This window comes from Monodon monoceros, unplaced genomic scaffold, assembly GCF_005190385.1.
Source record: "Monodon monoceros isolate NGI ecotype Baffin Bay Population unplaced genomic scaffold, NGI_Narwhal_1 Super_Scaffold_9, whole genome shotgun sequence".
In the NCBI taxonomy this organism is placed as follows: domain Eukaryota; kingdom Metazoa; phylum Chordata; class Mammalia; order Artiodactyla; family Monodontidae; genus Monodon; species Monodon monoceros.
The window spans coordinates 47,641,154-47,660,145 of NW_021703786.1; the positions used below are offsets into that span (position 1 = coordinate 47,641,154).

The 18,992-nt window shown below is 48.4% G+C and overlaps 1 protein-coding gene across 1 annotated transcript in view; it reads left to right on the forward strand.

Annotated features, from left to right (window-relative positions):
* The window catches only part of MIS12 (MIS12 kinetochore complex component), a 49,789-nt gene extending 37,057 nt beyond the window's left edge, over nucleotides 1-12,732 (forward strand). Inside the window, exon 3 of the transcript XR_003791924.1 lies at nucleotides 12,442-12,732. The gene's annotated coding sequence lies outside the window, so the exon portion shown is untranslated. The remainder of the gene's footprint in view (nucleotides 1-12,441) is intronic.
* The last annotated feature ends 6,260 nt before the right edge of the window (nucleotides 12,733-18,992 follow it).

Consider the following 18,992-nt stretch of genomic DNA (forward strand, 5'->3'; position numbering starts at 1 on the left):
AAACCCTGAAATATGTGGCTTTGAGACATAGTGAGGAAAGTGTTTTAGGAGGTTGGTAAAATAGCACTCGTGTTATTTAATAGTGAAACATTTGGTAAAGCTGTCACTTGCAATAACCTACAAGGTAGAAAAATCTGCCTAAAGCATTTGTCAAGTTTGGTAAAGAGGTTTTCAGGCAAGATGTTGGAAGTATGACCTGGCTGCTGCTAAATGCATTTGAAAGAGATAAGTTCAAAAAGGAATTGGTCAGTTTGCAAGCAGAATTTCAAGGGACTGTAGAGAGCCCAGAGACTGCCAGGTTGGAAAATAAAATGATTTTCACCAAATCAAAAGTGTGGCCGTTACAACACAGCCTTGGGGAGAAGACCAAATTTAGGGCTTTGTATGTAAGACTTTGTGGGTTGCACAATAGCTGGCTGATAGGTACTCTAGGAATCACTTTGCATGTATTATCTCATGTAATACTTATAATAACCCTATGATATAATAATCACATAAAATGTAGTTTATTATTCAGGTATGGTGAGGCCAACTGACAGATCAGGAGTTAGTTACCATTGAAAAGATAGTCTGTTACTCACAGTTCAGAAGAGGAGGGGCCATGCCATGCCATGCAGGGTCACATGGGGAAGCACCAGTGTTGCCTTAGAGGCAGAGGGAATAAAGTGGATAAGAGTCTTTATTGTGGTTTCTGGGAAGGGACAGGCAAGACAAAGTAAGCAGGAGATTTAGGATTGGCTAGTTTGGATAATTTCAGCAGGCTCTGGGGTATAGGGACCGTCCTGAGTTTTCTGGTGTTCAGGCATGTCTGGTGAACAGGCATGGTGTTCATGTATGTCTATGTACAAGGCACACGAGGACACACATGTATGCCTCTACATGATGTGCGTGTGTGGGGATTTCAGGCCTGAAATTAGAACTCTTCGAACCCATCCAACTGGCTCTTTCCTGAGCCAGGCCCTGGGCAAAGAGGTAGCACAGGAGCCCCCGACAGGAACCATTAATTTGCTCTTTTCTCGCTGGGCCTGGAGTAAAATGAAGCTTGTTTTCCCTTTCTACACGATGAGAAGAAGTGTATCGATTTTTCCTCACTTCTGATTGTTCACATTAGAGGCTTGTTTCTAGGTAATTGACATCCAGATCATTCGTTTTACAGCACAAACATATTTTACGGGTCTCTTTCCCCTTTGAGACATAGTTCTGGGTGGATCTGAAACAAGTCCATTTTGTAGCTAGGTGCTTCCTTGCATAGAGAACATCCCTCAAAGAGCAAGTTCAGCTGCTCTGGTGGCCCCCTTTCAATTGCTTCTTTGTTCGCCCATCGATGTGTCCAAAACATTGTGCTGAGTGCCAGTGATTTGTGGACAGAGTCCAAGGGGTGGGCCAGGCTGTGGTTGAGGGGCACCAGGCAGTCCTCGCTTGCAGAACCATCAGTCCAAGATTGTCATGCCAGCCTAGAGGAGGCCTTCCTCCCATCCTCCTTAGGAAGCAGTGAGGAAATTCAGGGATGAGAGAAAAGGAAGAGGAAGGGGAGAGGACAGGGTCAAGATTCGAAACACAAGGCCAGCAGTGTTTGTTTTCCTAGCCTTTGCTCACTTGCATTAACATGGCAAAGGGTGCTGCCCATCTTCCACATCCAATCATCCTCATTCTCAAAAAGAGTTAGTCTTCTCCAAGCCTGTGAACTAGAAGGATGCCTCCTTCCTCTGGTCCCCTCCTTCCCAGGTCAGCATCTGACCCCTTTCTTACATTTTGACCTAGCTATCAATACACATTCATTGTGATGTAATTTCTTTGAAGGCACGAACCATTCCTGAGTCTGTCCCCAGCTTCCCCAGGAAGGACATCTAATACCACCACCTGTGCACTGGGTTCACCCTCATTCCTTGGTGTAAATCCTGAGAGCTCCCTGGGATGGAAAATGGTAGCCACCACTTCCAGATGATGCTGACATTTGTCTAGACACCTAGCATGGACCCCCATCCCAAACCCTGGTTTGTTGTCGTCTCCCTGAGGTCTTCTTAGCTTGATTCAAGGCTAATTTCCCTCCTTCAAGGTGGAGTGAAGAGCAGTAACTTCTTCTCACCTTTCCGTGGAAAGCTCAGGTCCCCAAGCATTAGTGTCACCTTGTGCCAGGAGGAGGAAGTGAGAGAGGGAGGAGGGAAGATCTAGGCTCAAAGGTAATAAAGGGTTATAGCTTTTCACCACCCCCCAGAGGGGTATACATCTTTCTGGCAGCCTGTGGGCCCTGGAGGAACTGGGGTGCCTTGTGTGCTCATGGGAGGATCTGGGATTCTTCCAGGAGCCTCAGCTTGGCAACAATAGAGGTAGGCATTGTGGTGGTGGGGATCTTTTATCACTTTAGATGGCCCCAGAGAGTCACAGAACTTTTTTTTTTTTTTTGGCCCCAGGATCTTAGTTCCCTGACCAGGGATTGAACCCAGGCCCACGGCAGTGAAAGCGTGGAGTCCTAACCATTGGACCACCAGGGAATTCCTCATGGAACTTTCTCACATGGGGCAAATCAAGGACTGCTTATATCCATCCCCCTCTTTGTCCTTCATAGCAGAACCCCAAGTCTATGCCATGTGCAATGGGTCTAAACTAACTAAAGGACTAAGCTTGTTGGCAGCTAGTGGTGCACAGTTGATTGGGAAGAGAAGTGGGTGAGTAGAGCTTCTGAGACAGTGTGTTAATGGAGGGAAAGAGTGTTCATGTGACTTCTCCCTCTTTCCTCTCCTTCTGCCTGATTTCTGCCTGGAACTCACGTATGGCTAAAGCTCCAGCAGACATCCTGGGTCATGAGTGGCCTTGAGGGCGGAGGTCATGGTCTAAGGATAGTGGAGCAGAAAGATTGAAGATCTTAACTCCTAATTACTGTGGAAAACTTTCTACTGCCCATCTTGGGGCTTCTTTTATGTGAGAGGGAAATAAATGGTTATTTCCAGTTTCTGTAACTACTTTCTGAACGCGACTTCTGATGTATCAGGCTATCCAGCCGTAGCTCTTACCGAGAGCAGCCAGGTATTCAGGGGCCGGGTAACCGTGCACACGTAACCGACCAATCTTTTATAATTCTATTACTAAAACCCAAACATGCTCTTTCATCTCCAGCAGAGCTTGGGGTCTAAATTTGGACTGGTGCATCACGATGAGGCTGCATCAGTCTGCTCTTAATTTAAGGCTTATAGGCATCTCAGTAAATTGGGGATGGTCAGGTAACCAAAGGGAGAAAGCATTGTTAAAGAGCGGCAGGTGCAGGGGAGCTGAAGATCCCGGGGGATTTTTCCAGAGCCTTCTCCAATATAGGTCTTCAGAGTAAAGTCGCAACTTACATGGGCTAAAGGTGCCAGGAGTGCCAAGCAGCCAGGCTGTATAGCTCAGCAGAGCTCACTGCCCTTCACCTAGGCTGTGCGTGAACATGTGCAGGCCTGGCTCTCAGTACCTGTTTACCTGGATGGGTTATTAAGGTCAGTGCTGCTTCTGAATGGTTGGTGCCTGTGCCATGCTAGTTAACTATTTTTTTTTTTTTGGCCGTACCGTGCCGCTTGTGGGATCTCAGTTCCCTGACCAGGGATTGAACCCGGGCCACGGCAGTGAGAGCCCAGAATCCTAACCACTAGGTCACCAGGGAACTCCTTAGTTAACCATTTTGAATGTCACTCCTGCATAGCACAAGGCTTTTAAATCTGACAACCTCCTCCCTTGATGATGTACTACTTCATCCTCAGGTCCATCCTGAACCCATGGCATCCAACCAGAGTTCAAACTCTACGTTCATATTAATGATTTATTCTACACTTGTGCATCTCTCCACAATATGGAGAGGAGGGTAATGGCCTGAGCGGGTGTCTTAAAGTGTATAATTCCCAGACTCCTTCTGTGGTTTTAATTCCCTATTTGTCTCTTGATCAGTACAGGTATGCTTTGATTGGGAATTCATTATATCCCACCTGTACAGCCATCTTTTTCTCTGTGGCAAAAATGATGAGCTCTTTATCTTCAAACATATAGACAGCCACCTAGTGTACAGTGTTGTGTCCTTCAGACAACGTTCTGCCTTCTGAAATAGACATTCGCTCAGCATGTGCAAGTACCAGCCCCAAATCTACCTGGAGACGGGGCCTCTCCAAGCCTGTTGTATTAGCTGAAGCGGGACACTTAGAGCTGATCACCGCATTACCGTGGTACTGATGTATAGCCCAGATCCCCGAGTTAGACGGCACAACACTGAGAAAGTGAGCGCTTCAGAAGAAGTTCTCTGCAGCATTATGGATGCTCCATCGTCAACAGCATTTCAGTATTCTCTCCAGAGGAGCTAACAGCACTGACAAAATACATCACACTGCCTTTCCCTTCCACACATCCAGATAAAAGACACCGCGTCTTGATGTGGGGCACATCATGTGGTGATGACAAAACATTATCTTTTCTTTATGAAGAACAGAAGACATTTGGCTTGCTCATAATCTTTTAAAAACTGTAGTCATAGTCATATGTGTATTGCCCGTTAATATGAGATTTTTTTTCCCTCTTAAAGACAATAGTCTATTTTACAATGTGTTGTTAGCCCTCCAACTGTGCAGTATCCATTAGATTTGAGACTCAACCAAAGCCAGAGATAGAAAAAAAAAATTGTCTTTGCTAGTGGTGAGATTCTTGGCTATTACCCCTGTGGGGTGACATACAAGCCAGATGCTTTTTGGCCAAAATTTGTAGTTTAGAACAAAAGAGAAAAGTCTCTGATGGAAAGAATCATCAGTGATTGTACACAACTTGGAAGGTGGTCTGCCTACGTTGGCCATTTTCCTAAGGAAATAACTCAGGTTTTAGAAGAAGGAACCAAGATGGAGGAGAAACTCCGTGTGTAACCAAGCTCGGGGGTGTTCTGGCCTCTAGCATCAATGTGGCATTGCTGTGTGCTTGTGGTGGGAGGGAAAGGGTGTTCCACAGACACGGCACAGAGTTTCTCTTTTTGTGGCTGACACACTTCACTGAGGGTATGGGGAATTTGTAAGAGCAGGCAGGAAGATGTGGGTGCTCAGTGCAGAACAGACGAAAGAAGTGGGGTCGATAAGCCTGGAGAGGGTAGCGGGAGGCTTTCAGGAAAATGATGGCTAATTTCTTTCATTTTTATCAGCTTTATTGAGATGCAACTGACAAATAAAATCATAAGATATTTAAAATGTACATTGTGATGATTTGATATATGTATACATTGTGAAAGGATTGCTCTCGTCTAGTTAATCGATGATGATGTCCAATTTCAAATATCTGAGAGGCTACTTGGGAGGAGAGGGATTTGACTTGTGTGGTCCTGAGAGAAGGTACTGGTACCTGTTGGTGGGAGGACACCAAAGGGAAGAATATTTTAGTCAGTCTGAGGAAGAGCTTTCTCCTTGTTGCCCAAAGATGGCATGGGATGCATGAGCAGCTGTGGAGCCTTGGGCCGGATACCCTGGGAGATGACTCTGAGATGAATTCATGAATGTCGGAAGTTTAAAGGGAGTGTCCTTGTCATCAGTATCTGGGGGGAGAGGCAAAGGAAGTGTGACTGGGCACAGAGAAGAGCTGAGCTGTGATGAGCTGTGATGAGGCTTCAGCTGATCCCATAGGGAGCCTTGGAGCAGGGATGGCCCTTTAGCACTGTCCTGGATTGAGGCAAGGGAGCTGACCATTGGGAACCTTACACTGACCAGTCATTGGATGCAGTTATCCCCTGGGGAGGCAGGGGTGACCTTGTATAAGCCTGCTCTCTTCAGCTGAGGGCAATTCCAGGAGAACAACTCATCTGAGGGTCATCAACCACCAACATTCCTGGAAGCTGGGGAAATGAATGCCTTGGGCCTGAAGTGGGGGAGCTGGGCAGTGCAACATCACTAGTGGGATATAGTGGATTCACCTAATTCTCTCAAATTCACCGTTTGCTTAGCTTCTAGCTTAAAACTCTTAGCTCCTAGGCAACATCTGATTGATAGTCTTGGGTTCCAGAAAGAACAATTCATTCATTCAACTTTCCTTAAAACGATATTCGGAGTTCCCTGGTGGTCTAGTGGTTAGGACTGGTGCTTTCACTGAAGAGGCCTGGGTTCAATCCCTGGTCAGGAAACTGAGATTTCCTCAAGCTGTGCAGCATGGCCAACCCTGCCCCGCCTCTGCCCCAAACCCCTAAAACCCCAACAATATTAATTAATTAATTTTTTTTTTTGCAGTACGCGGGCCTCTCACTGCTGTGGCCTCTCCCGTTGCGGAGCACAGGCTCCGGACGCGCAGGCTCAGCGGCCATGGCTCATGGGCCCAGCTGCTCCGCGGCATGTGGGATCTTCCCGGACCGGGGCACGAACCCGCGTCCCCTGCATCGGCAGGCGGGCTCTCAACCACTGCGCCACCAGGGAAGCCCCCAACAATATTAATTGAGTGTCTTCCTCTAGGAGCTAGAAACACAAATATGAACAGAGTCTCCACCTTCTGATGGGAGACACAGAAAACAATAAACAAATAAGATAATCCTGGTGAGGGGATATAGAATGATTGTGCACAGGTACTCAAAGAGCGAAGTAGTGATACTGGAATTTTGAGTGGTGTTACTGAAACAATATGAAATGCTATGAAGGAGTTTTGTTAATGAAGCCCTGGGGAACAGAGTTCTAGGCAAGAAGAATAGCAAGTGCAAAGGTCCTGAGGCAGGAACAATCTTGGTGTTTTTAGGACTTGTTTAGCTAAGTAGAGTAGGGGAAGATGAACCTGAGTTTTCTGTAAGCCAGCTGCTTCATAGATACATTAAGGATGTAGAAGGCATTTTCAACGGTAGTAGTCAAAAACCACGCATGGCTCTCATGAGACAAGACCCTAGTTCTATCGCAGAGTGTTGACATGAGACTGTCCTTGAACGTGGAATCCCAGTTGGCGTGGTTTGTTTCCTCATCTGAAAAGCTGGGACAATTTCAGTACTCATCTTATTGTTGTGAAGATCAAAGGCTGTGATGCTTGGAAGTGCTTAACTTAGTGCCTGGCCCATAGTTTAAGTCCTCAATAAATGCTAGCTCTTATTTGTGATGTTTAATTAAGAACTGGGGCTTAAACCTAAGATTTAAAATTCTATCCAAGTCCTCACTCTATGTGACCTGCCCCCCACATCTTCATCTCCACCTCCACCTCCACCTCCATCCCCACCCTCATCTCCATCTCCATCTCTCCCAGTTTTTTTTTTTTTGGCCACACGTGGCATGCGGGATCTTAGTTCCCCGACCAGGGATTGAACCCATGCTCCCTACAGTGGAAGCGCAGAGTCTTAACTAACCACTGGACTGCCAGGGAAGTCCTGCTATCTCTCCCAGTCTTAATCTTTGTCTCTCTCAGTCTCTACCTCTGTCTCTCTTTCTCTGTGTATGTCTCTTGGTCTGTCTTTATGACTCATACTCTACCTCTGTTTGTCTGTCTGTCTCTGTCCCTCACTGCCTTTTGTTTTTTCTTTCTAACTCTCTCTGTTTCTTTGCCTTTCACTCGGTTTTTTTCTTTCTCTAACTCTATCTCTGTCTCTTTCCTTCCTTCTGCCAGACTGAGAGCCCAGCTGCCCTCCTATAGACCCAGGAGTAGGCAGCTCTCCACGGAACTGACAAGAGCGGTAGGTCCAGGCCTCCGTTCCTCATTGGGGAACAGAGATGGCTGGCAGTGGTTTTCCTTGAGCAGCCACTCAGCAGGGACTCTCCAGCTGCTGGTGCAGGTAGAGGAACTTCCCTTAGTGGCACTAGCTTCCCTAGAGCACACACAAGACCCCCTTTGACCATGAGAGCAGCTGCCTTTCTATCTCCTTCCCACAAACACACTTAATCCTGCCTTGTACATTCTCATACAGCCTCCAAGGGGGGCTGCGGCAGCAGGTCCTTCCTGGTCTCCGCTGTGGAGAAGCAGACTGGAAGCGGATTTATTTCTCTTGCTCTAGTGGTACATAGCAGCTCCCCGGTGTGGGAGCTGGGGGCAGGCCTTTCGGAAACACATGGAGCTTTCTCTGTGGAAACCTTTCTCAAGGAAAATGGTGGCAAAAAGCTCTGCCACTTTATCCCTCAAAGCGGCTTTCTTTCATATCACCTAAAATGAATTAAATGATGAGCGCCTTGGGATTTCATCTCTCTTGATCCCTTTCAGCCGGTGATGGGTGGAGGGAGGGCTCAGGGCTTGGGGGGAGGGAAGAAGTGCCCTGAGAAGGGGAAACGTGATCACATAATTTACAGCAGCCATGGGTAGATTTCAGCCCTGGCCCCATCACTAACGCTGTGTGATCTCAGGTACAGGATTGACCAGTTTCCCCATCTAAAACTGGGGGCAAAATATATACTCAGCTTCCTCACAGAATCGCTGTGAAGATCAAGCAGAAAGTGGGAAGAGAGAATTTGGAAACTAAGTGCTGTGCACATTCCAATGGCTCGCAGTTTTTGAGTGCTTTCTAAGGCCAGATTCTGCTAAATGCACTTTATGTGCATTTTCACATGTAATCTTTAATATTTTCATGAGATAGTTACTATTACTGTCCCATTTTAGGTATGAGGAAACTGAGGCCCTTGAGGAGTTACATGTCCTGCCCAAAGTCACTGAGCTAGTGAGAGAGAGAGAGTTGGGAAATGAATTCAGGTCTGTTTGACTCCAAAGTTCTTGTCTCTTTCCTTGTGTCCTTCCTCCATCCCTATCTTGGAGGATAAGCTGTGGCTGATGTCCCTGCAGCCCCGTGGTCCTGATGGGTTAACTGAGACCCAGGCAGATGGCAGGGCTTGAGTTGGCAGATCCATCCTGGGATGTCCAAGAGGCTGACCTTGGACAGACCAGAGGGCACTTGGAGGAAGAAGGTTTGGAGTTCCTTGCCCCAGGGAGGCCACCATCTGCTCTGTGCTCTTTCAGACCAATTACCTTCAGAATCTGTGACTTTCACTGACACTTCTGGGCATTAGAGGTTAAGAAGACCAGGTGTCTGCTGCCTTATTTGTCCGGAAAGAGCAGAGCTGTGCCTGAGAAAGATGCTTCTGAAAGTCCAGGAGGCGCCTCTCCATGGCAACAAGGACCCAGCCTGAGGATTCTGCAGACAGCTGGAGCCCTTCCTCCACCTGCTTTGATCTGCAGCCTCACCTTCCACCTCTAAGCCACAGTCATCAACTGATGGCCCTCGTTTCTATTTTGAAGAAAACAAATATGCTTTCAAAGTCTTGGGTTCAAAACTTGAAGCCAGCCCTTCTGGGATAGGTGAAGACGTTGGACCTAGCAGAGGCTAATCAAGGAAGTGAGTTGAGATGAGTCTCTACAACTGAGATGCTCAGCTTCATAAGTGTGGGTGGGAATTTGGTCACATTTCATACTTTTAACTAAAAATGGGTTTAGCCCGCCGCTTGACATATCTAAAAGAATCTTAGCAAATATCTCAGGGCTTTTGGATTATAATAGAAACCTCAGGGTACACTCTGTCCAAAATGGTCAGTCCAGTTTCTGTACGCTTGTGCTGGTAGAACTGGGAAATGCAATCAGTCCACCAGCAGACAGGCTGGTTTCAGCTGCCGTTGCAACACAGGGCGGTTGTCGGGAACTGGTCCAGCACAAGGCAGTGTTCTCCTGTCCTTGCTAGCGATGCTCCACTTGCTGGTTCAGATCCCTGCACTGATCAAGCCATTCTCGAGGATGTTGGTCCTCCTTCCTTCACGTTCCTCTGGGTTCAAGGCGCTCCACAGTGGGACTCCTGAGCCAGCCGTTCTCCGGTTCGCCCTTGTGTCCTCAGCCACATCCTTGTCGCATGGTGGGCCGGCAATGGGGATTCTCTTAGCTTCAGACAAACACGGTGCCAAGACCAACACTCTCCTACATTAGCTTGGGTTGCCTCTCCAGGCTGCCCCATCCCCTTAGGGTGGCTCTCAGCCCCGCAGTGTCACTTCCTGTTGATTGATCTCAGCGGCTTCAAAATCTCTCAGAGATTCCAGTAGGTTTGCACTTCACAATGGAAGAGCGCAACGTTGGCATGTTTGCTGAGAAGCTACCCCAGGAGCCAATCTCCAAGACACCTTCTGCTTGCCAAGGAGTGTTGGCAGGCACAGCCAATATGTTAGCCAGAAAAATGTCCGGTTGCAACTCTCCCTTGAAAGGCAATGGGTTTTATACAGGGACCAGGGGGATTTTCCCAGAACAATTCGCCTACTTGAAGAAGTAACTGCAACGTTTAAATTTCACTCCCTAGAAATATTTCAGTTCTGCCTCACCAGGTGTCCCGGTGCACTTACCAGAGACCAAGAAGAGGCTCTGACCCTTCAAGTCTCCATTTTCCTCCTCTGACCAGTTCCTGAGCCCGGTGCCCGAGTCTTCATTCAAGCTCTGGGCTTGGTTTCTGCTCTAAGTTAGCTGAGTCCTCCGCCGCCTCCCTAGAAGGGAAGCCTTGCCTTAGTCTGGCCTGTTTTCCATCTGTTTGTCCCTGGCCTTGGTGGGAGGGTGGAGGGGTTGTCTATTTTTTTTTCACATTTTAAAATATAACTTATTTTGGAGTAATTCTAGGTTTACATAAAAGTTGTAGAGATAGCACACCTACTGTATCCCCTTCACCCACTTCCTCTGATGCTAGCATATTACATGACTAGGTACTTTTGTCAAAACTAAGACACTGACATAGGTACAATGCTATTAACTGAACTATAGACTTCATTTGGATTTCATCACTTTTTCTGCTCATGCCACTTTTCTGTCCCAGAATCCATTCCAGGGTACCACACTGTATTTAGGAAAAGCATCTGTTTTTACCACTGTGCCCCCAGGGTTCAGCCCAAAGCTTGGCACCAAACAGGCAGTGTGTGAATGAATGAACGAATGAATGAGTGAACAAGTGCTAAACAAGGAGAGCCCTTCCACCCTGATTAGTTGCTACAAGGATTCATGCCTGTGTCCCCCACACATCCTGGGAGACCCCAGGGGTTCCCTGAGGCCCAACCACCTGAGGCCTGGTCGACTCTGCTGCTGGGATGGCCCCTCAGGGGTCGTCTTAATCATCCTGTCCCTAATGCTTTGGTTGCTCTGCCAGGCTGGGAATAACGGTCCAAGGCCTGATTCTGCATCTTTCCATCCCATGCCTGTAGGGAGAGTATGTGCATTCTTGTGGATGTGTGGGTGTGTCTGATCTAGGAGCAGCTTGCAGTATTGAGAAATGGTCGCAGATCCCTGGAGGTTGCTTCAGGGGTGGCCAGCATCCTATTTGGCCTCATGAATTCTCATTTCTGTATCAATCAGGGCTCAATCATAGAAGCAGAAACATGTTGGGTTTTCTAGAATAAGGGTTATATGATAGGAGGTAGCCTTTATGCAGTTGTGGGAACCAGTTAAGACCTCTATGTAAGGGACTGCCCTGGCGGTCCAGGGGTTAAGACTCCGGGCTTTCACTGAAGGGTGCATGGGTTCGATTCCTGGTTGGAGAACTAAGATTCGCACAAGACGCATAGCGCGGCCAAAAAGAAACCAGAGGTGGTAGGGAGTAAAAAATCAAACTGGTGTGACTCAGTTGGGATAAAGCAGTAAGGAGCCTGAAGCAATAAACAGTCCTAAGACCTCCATGTAAGGTTGTTGCTTCTGTGTCTGGCATTGGGTCTGAAGTCACTTGAATTAAGCAGAGCCGACTGGTGGAAAGGAAAGCTGGATGTGAACTTGGGGACAGCAAAGGCAAGCTGGAAACCATGAAGACAACTGGAACTAGGGATGTGCCAGAGCTGACTGAAACTGTCTTGTGAGAGCTGATTACTAAGTTTTTAAGAATTCTGTGATCCAGCTGTTAAACACAGCCATTATAAAAATTAAATTATATAAACTTACAATTAAATAAATTACATTTAAAAAAACTCGTTACTTCTTAATTATTCTGCTATGTCTTATTACCTGTGCTCTTGGGGTTATTTATATCGACTTTATCTCTGTGGTGGAAATACTATATAGTGGTATGGTACCGCACCCCTCTTCCCAACTTCACGTTCAGGGATGTCATGTTAGTAGCTTGAAATTAGCCCCTGTGGGAGTATTTATACCATTGAAATCCGCAAATGCTCAAATCAGGCCTTGATTAATTATTTTGTTAGTTGTCTAGACATAAGAAGGTGATGGACAGAATGTTAATAAAGCAAATTAAACTTAAAAATGTCTAATATTTGAAGCAGTTATACTGTGGATAAAAGAAATACCCTTTTGGTATTCAAAACTACTTTTTTTTTTTTTTTTTTTTTTGGCCACGCTGCATGGCATGTGGCATCCTTAGTCCCCTGACCACGGATTGAACCCGCACCCCTTGCTTTGGAAGCGTGGAGTCTTAACCACTGGACCTCCAGGGAAGTCCCCCAAACAACTTTCAGCTTAGCAAAGAAGTAGCTTACAACACTGACGAACAGGTGAAATTCTTCACACATCTTCATTGTTTCACTTTTGTCTTACTTGTTATAGTAAACAAGATCAACCAAGATTCACATTGGACCTGCGCCTGGAGAGCTGGCTGTCAGACACTTACCAGCGCACTGTTGACTGTGTCTGTTTCGCGTGGCCTCCAGTCTTGATGACACAGGTGACCTGGAGAAGAAGCTGGTATCTTTTATTGCCGAGTTGAGCAGACACCTGGCCTAAGACATGGAGAGATAAAAGGAAGAGACCCAGGAGGAGCTGGAAGAGGTAAGCCAGGTGTTCCGCCACATTGGCAAGTGAGCCAGCAGCTGAGAGATGCTGTGTGAGAGCGGCAACCCTGCCTGGAGTCTTTCTGCCTCCCAAATCTCATGCCTATTTCTCTGAGGCCTCCCTGAACTTGGAAGCATGCAGGGAAGGGAATTCTGAGAACTGTAGTTCCAGTTGAGCCAAGGTGATGTAGCCCCATACCTTTTCTGACACTAAGACATGATGTGAGGCTGGGGTGGGGACTTCACTGGGGGACACAGCTGTCCCTGGGCCTGGTGGGTTCCAGCACTGGCTGTCGGCAGTATGCAGGAGGGTTCCTACACCCATCCAACACCGGGACCAGGGTTGTGTGGAATGGACCTGCTGTGCCAACGCTCTGCCTGTATCATCAATCCAGAACCTGGGGCCGGGCCATTCTGGGGGCCGGGCTTCTAAAAGAGTAAATGGAATGACTCAGATTAAGGGGCATCTAAACAAGTGTTTTGGGGGGCACTCCGTGTTAGTGACCGTGGTAGGCATGACAAAGCGTGGAGGGGCTGGGAAGGAGAAACCATGAAGAACTTCCATCAGTGGAGAGCTCTGGGATGAGCTAGTGCCCCCCCCGCCCCGCCCCCATGGGCCAGCTAAGTACCATTCATCAGAGGAGAGGCAGGGGCTCAAAGAAGTACATCTACACTGTGGCCTTGTGAGCAGGCGCCCTGAATCCTCTCGATGGGTTGGCTTCCGGGCTGCTTGTCGGCACCTGCCAACGCTTCCGTGGACCCCACCTGCTTTGCCAAGCAGGAGGGTATCGGCTTCAGGGCTGCAAGGGCCAGGACTGCTTTTGCTTGATTGTGAACATAGTCAGATGGGCCAATGTTGGCTCCAGTGTCTAAGTCGGGGGCTGAGCTGGGAGGCTTCAGTGAAGCATGACCTTGGCCAGCTGGTCCCCTCGCAGGGGCCAAGTCATGAGTGGGTGAGATGCTTCCCCAGGGAGGGGCCCCGAAAGGGCTGAAAGGGGACAGGAAGGGTTGGTTCAGCCAACCAACATGATCGTGTCACTTTCCTCCTCATTGAGTGTGAATTAGAACCCCACCCCTGGTGCTCCTTGAGCCCTGTGTCACACCTAGTGGTGATGTAGGTAACACGGGCCCTTGCCGCTTGCCCATGGCAGGTGTCTCTTCACCGCCATGGCCATGTGGGCCAGGCAAAGCGGGGCTGCTGGAGGGGGCGCAGAGGCACTGCCTGCAGCCCGCAAAGCCCACTCCTCTGAGACCCTGCGCTCCTGCACCTGCCACTTGCCTGTGAAGCATGTCTCTGGGTGGCTCGACTTCCAACCCATTGTAATCCTCTTGTCCTGACCCTCACTCTGGGGCTCCAGCAATCGTGTTCTTTCCCTAATGGGCTCTGGGCTTGGCATTGCCTGCTCTGCACGCAGAGCTCCAGCTGAGGGTTCTGGACCAGGCTGCCAGCACTCTCAGGCCTGCTTGGCTTTGCCACTGGAGGACGGTCATCAGAACACAAAGATCTTCCCGACAATCCCGGTGCTGCTGTCTGACCAAGCTGACCTTGTCATTAGGGCAGTCAGAGACTCATTTATCACACAAGGGTGGGTGAGTACCCTTTAGGAAGGCACAGCTGTTTTGGGCTGCGATCCTGTCTGCTCCCTTCCTTCCTTCCTCCTGTCACCTCCTCTTCTCCATGATGCAAAGATGGTGAGATTGGAATGCCACAAGATGGTACTATGATCAGAGGACCCAGGGACATCATCCCGTCCTTAAGATTCCCAAGGTCGGGACTTCGCTGGTGTCCAGTGCTTACCACCCTGCACTCCCCATGCAGGGGGCAGGGGTTCGATCCCTGGTCGGGGAACTAAGATCCCATGTACTGCAACTAGAGAGCCTGCACATCCCAACGAAGACCCAGCACAGCCTAAACAAATAACTAAAGTGCAACAATTCCAAAGGCTCGTTCATTCACATGCTGCTGGCCATTGGCTGGGGGACTCAGTTCCTCTCCCTGTGGGCTAGTTTGAGCTTCCTGACAACATGCTGACTTCTCCAGAGTGAACGTTCCCCAAACAGCGCCAACTAGGTGGAAGCTCTATCCTTCCTATGACCCAGCCTCAGAAGTCACACGGCGTCACTTCCACTGAACTCTGTGGGTTGGAGCTGTCCCTAAACCTGATCCGTTTCAAAGGGAGGGAAGCGTAGATCCTTCCTGTCAGCAGGAGGTCTACTGAAGTCACATTGCATGAGGCGCATGTCAGATGAGAGACCGCTGCACTATTTAGGATACACCTCTGCCACAGAGGCAAACGAACCCACTTTTAAGTAGCCGAGGTTTTGGTACCCAAACCTTGATGCAGATTTCAGGTGAACTGGTTGCACCCCATGGGCGGTTTTCTTTCTTCTAAGCTACTTATGTCTGAACAGCCTCAGACCCAGGAGGGTCACACTGTTTCACCCCTTAATTCTCAAACCCAAATCTTAAAATCTTATTGCTACAATGCAAGGAAAAGCCAACACCAGGGAGAGTGGGTCTGGAGAGTTAAGAGAAAGAGAAGATTTCCTCTAAGTCCAAGGGCATAAGTGTCCCAGGCTGTCCTCCCCCACCCTTCTAGTCCTGGGCAGTGGCCCTGGCCTGACTGCCCGTATTCATCAGGGTTCTCCAGAGAAACAGAACCAGTAGTATATATATACACATACATATATGGTATGTATACTTTATATATACATATGCACATACAGTGGTCTATATATACAGTATACATGCACACACTTCCTAATATTACTATAAGGAATTGGCTCACGTGATTATGGACGGAGGCTGACAAGTCCCACAATCTGCAGGGTGAGTCACCTAGCTGGGGACCCCAGGGAGCCTGGTGGGTTAGTTCCAGTCTGGGTCTGAAAGCCTGAGACCCAGGAACAGCCAATGTTTCAGTTTGAGTCTGAAGGCAGTCAGCTAGGAGGAATTCTCTCTTCCTCGGGGGAGGGTCAGCCTTTTGTTCTATTCAGGCCCAACTGACCGGATGAGACGCACCCACGTGGGGAGGATTACCTGCTTGACTCAGTCTGCTGATTTAAATGTTCATCTCATCCAAAAACGCCACAGAGACATGCAGAAGGATGTTTGACCAAATATCTAGGCACCCCTGGCCCAGCCAAGCTGCTACATACAATGAACCATCACACTGCTGTGTAGGAGAGAGGGCTTCATGAGCAGAAGCACGTTGGCCAGCAGGAAAGAGAAGTTTCTCAAGCTTTCTCGATGTTGAAAATCCTGCCTCAAGAAATATCAGACTGGGCTTCCCTGGTGGCGCAGTGGTTGAAAATCCGCCTGCTGATGCAGGGGACGCGGGTTCGTGCCCCGGTCCGGGAGGGTCCCGGGCCCGTGAGCCGTGGCCGCTGGGCCTGCGCGTCTGGAGCCTGTGCTCCGCAACGGGAGAGGCCACAGCAGTGAGAGGCCCGCGTACCGCAAAAAAGAAAGAAAGAAAGAAAGAAATATCAGGCCCATTGGTGTTCTGAAATCCAATTAACCAGACCATGCCTCCTCCCCCTTAGCGAGTGAACTTTCTTCCATCTTGCATTCGAGTTGGATCCATTCTCGTGGGGAGCGAGGGATCAGGGGAGAGGTGCTTTAGGCCTTCTGGAAGCCAGTCTCCGTTCATTCACTGAGCACTGAGTGGGGTCACATGCTGGGCAGTGGGGACCACGAGATGGATCTGACCAGTCCCTGCCTTCCGGGAGCTCACGATCTAAGGGGGAAGAGAGGTGTGGCTGGGAAGTAAGAGAGGCTCCCATCTAGACAGCCCTCCAAGTGGCCACCAGGTCATCTCCCGGCACCATATTTCTCCAGAACGGCGTTGGCTGCCCGCTGCACCTCCAGCTCCTTGGCATGGCTTTGTAAGCCCCTCACTTGACCCTCAGCCACTGGTCTATCCACTCACCAGTGTCCCTCCACTTTACCGTGCTCCACTCTGCCCTCTGAGGTCCAAACAGGCTCACGTGCTCCCTCAGCCTACCGTGTCCTTTCCGGCCCCCCTCTGCCTGCCGGGTCCTCTCATTTTCCCAGACCCTGTTCCGGTACTGCCTCTTCCATAAAACCCTCCTCAGCAAAACAATGGCCCCTTTTGTTTCCCTCTCACATCATAGGGCTTGCATCTTTATTTAACACCGTTGATGACATATTTGTTGCTGGCAATAACCACCATTCACAGCAAACAGCACGTGGCCAAGCACTTTATGGGCATTATCTCCATTTAATCCTTTCACGAACCCTGGAAGCGGGTGTTCGGATCTCCTTTTCCCAGATGAGGAAACGGAAGCTCCGAAAAGTTCAGCGTCTGGTTGCCAAGGTCACACAGCTAGTCAGCGGCAGAGCCGGAGTTTGAACGGAGGCTGCTCGAGTCTCAAGATCTGCTGCCTGCCTCTTTAGCATAAGTAAGGGCTCCAGGAATGTCAGTTTCCTGGGCTAAGATTGGAGGGGATGTAGGAGAGTCGGGTGCTCTGTGGGTCTGTGTGAAGGCAGCTGTTTTTCAGAAGGTGGTAGGATGGTAGTCCTGTGGGCTGTGGTCCCCAGGAGAGAGCTGGGTCCTTTGGAGAAGGCTGCTCAGCTGAACAGACAAAAGCATCTGCCCCAGCTGGAGAAAGAAACCAGCCCCCTTGCATTTGGTGTGAAATTGGCTCCCAGGCACAACTCCGCCCCCCCACCTCCTCAGACTCAGACAGGAAGGCTGTCAGCCTTGTCTTGGCACGTTTGAATGGCTGAATGACAGCACTGACACGTGTGTGGGAGGCACTGAAGCAAGGGATCCCTTAATAGATCCGGTATCTCTCAGCCCCAAAGCTTAATATCCACTGGTTGGGTGGTGGGGCAGCGTCAATGCGTGAGGACCCGTCAGCCTCTGCAGGGACCAGGGTGAGGGGAGTGAGACACTCCCAGAATTTAAGGGGGCACCAAAAAACTCGGTAACCGAGATAAATGATATTTCAGTGCAATATTTGGAAAGCAAAAGTAATGCAAAATATCTATGATGGAGAGGCTTTTCCTGACTTCGGAGGGGCAGAGCTATGTGATCTAATGAGCAGGGCAGCTGGCCTCCCAAGGCTCTGACTTTCCAGGGATCTGGAAGGTTTCCTGTTTCTCTCTGATCCGGGGGGACCAAACTGCATTCATTCATCCTTCACTCACTCACTCACTCAGTGAGCATTTATGGGGTATTTCGCTGTGCAGATAAGCATATCATTTGCAAATAATGACACATTTATGTTTATAGCTTCCATTCTAGTTCCGTCTCTCTATCCCTGTCTCTTATCACTATCTCTCTAGCATTAGCTAGACTTCCAGTACAATTTTGAATAGTGCTGCCAATAGCAGGCACCCTTGTCCTTTTCCTGATTTCATTGGGAAGGAGCCTCAAATTTCATCATAGAGTATAAAGTTTACTGGAAGTTTTTGGTATGTACGTTTAATAAGGTTGTGGAGGACTTCCCTGGTGGCGCAGTGGTTGAGAGTCCGCCTGCCGATGCAGGGGACACGGGTTCGTGCCCCGGTCCAGGAAGATCCCACATGCCGCGGAGCGGCTGGGCCCATGTGCCATGGCCGCTGAGCCTGCGCGTCCGGAACCTGTTGCTCCGCAACGGGAGAGGCCACAACAGTGAGAGGCCCGCGTACTGCAAAAAAACAAACAAACAAAAACAACAACAACAAAAATAAGGTTGTGGAAATTATATTCCATTTGAATTTTGCTAAGACTTTTCTTCCTTTTTTAAAATCTCAGATGGGTGTTGAATGTTATTGAATGTTTTTTGTGCATCTTTTGGTATGTTCGTATAATATTTTCTCCTTAATCTGCTAATATGTTGAATTATATCAACAGATTTCCTAATACTGAGCTGCCTTTGCCTTCCTGGGATAGCTCTCTTTGGTCATATTATATTTTATATACAGCTGGAATGGAATTGTCACTATTTTATTTAGCATTTTAAAAAATCCATATTAACAACTAAATTTGAACTGTGATTTTTTTGTCCAGTTTTGGTAGTAAGATCACACAAGCCTTATGAAATGAGAAGGTCAGTCCCCCCTCCCCATCCCCCAATTCTCTGAAGGGGTTTGTGTAAAATAGAAATTACCTATCTCTTGAGGGTTTTCCAAAATTTGCTTCTGTAACAGGCTAGGTATCTTTGGGAAGAGGGAGAAGCTTCTACCTATTATATTTTAAAAATGTTATTGTTTATTCAGGTTTTCTATTTCTTTTCGGTCAGTTTTTGTAATTTCTCTTTTTATAGAAAATTGTCCATGTCATCATTGACGTTGTACATAGTTTTTTGTGTTTTTTTTTT